Genomic DNA, 703 nt, shown 5'->3' with positions numbered 1-703 from the left:
AGCATAGTCCAGGCCCCCACTGCTCTCCCCCTCCCCAGAACATATGTCCCCCAGACCAGTGCCCCCCGCTGTCAGTTCAAGCCCCACTGCTCCTGCCCCATTGCTTCTGCCCCTTCTTCCACCCATCCTATGTGAAAAACAGCCCTCAAGCAGCACCCCCTGCATGGCTGCTTGCCCTGTTACGATCAATGTCTCCAGCACATCCCTGCTGCATGCAAGGACCCACGTCCCCCCCTTGTCCCTACAGCATCTCCATCACGAGGAGGGGCTGAAGCCCTTTCTCCCCCATCCCTTTGGGAAGTGGAAGGGGGCTCCCACCTCCCTCTGATTCACCAGCCGGTTTGCAAGGCGCTGCCAACTGCAGCAGGGACGGGAGGGGAAGCTTCCCCTTCCCCTGACCCTGTGCCAGAACAAAATCTGTGAATGCATCAACCCCCCTGCAAACTGCAGCCCAAATCCCGCTGCATGCAGGCACAGGTGCCCGCAGCCTCCGCATGAGAGCCCGCAGCGCCAGCAGCAAAATGCCGGCTTTTGCGGGCAGAGAGAGGAGAGGTCCGGGTCCTGGGGGGAGGAACGGGGGGGATGCGGGACCTTTCCGCTGCCGAAGATGCTGAGGGAGAGGAGAAAGGGAAAGAAAGAAAAAAAAAAAAATAGTTGGAAGGCGCCAGGGAGGTGGAGGAAGGAAAAGGGGAGGAGGAAGAGG

The sequence above is a fragment of the Anas acuta genome, chromosome 25 (assembly GCF_963932015.1).
Source record: "Anas acuta chromosome 25, bAnaAcu1.1, whole genome shotgun sequence".
Lineage (NCBI taxonomy): Eukaryota > Metazoa > Chordata > Aves > Anseriformes > Anatidae > Anas > Anas acuta.
The sequence above is the reverse complement of the archived record's forward strand: the minus strand, read 5'-3'. Positions refer to the sequence as shown.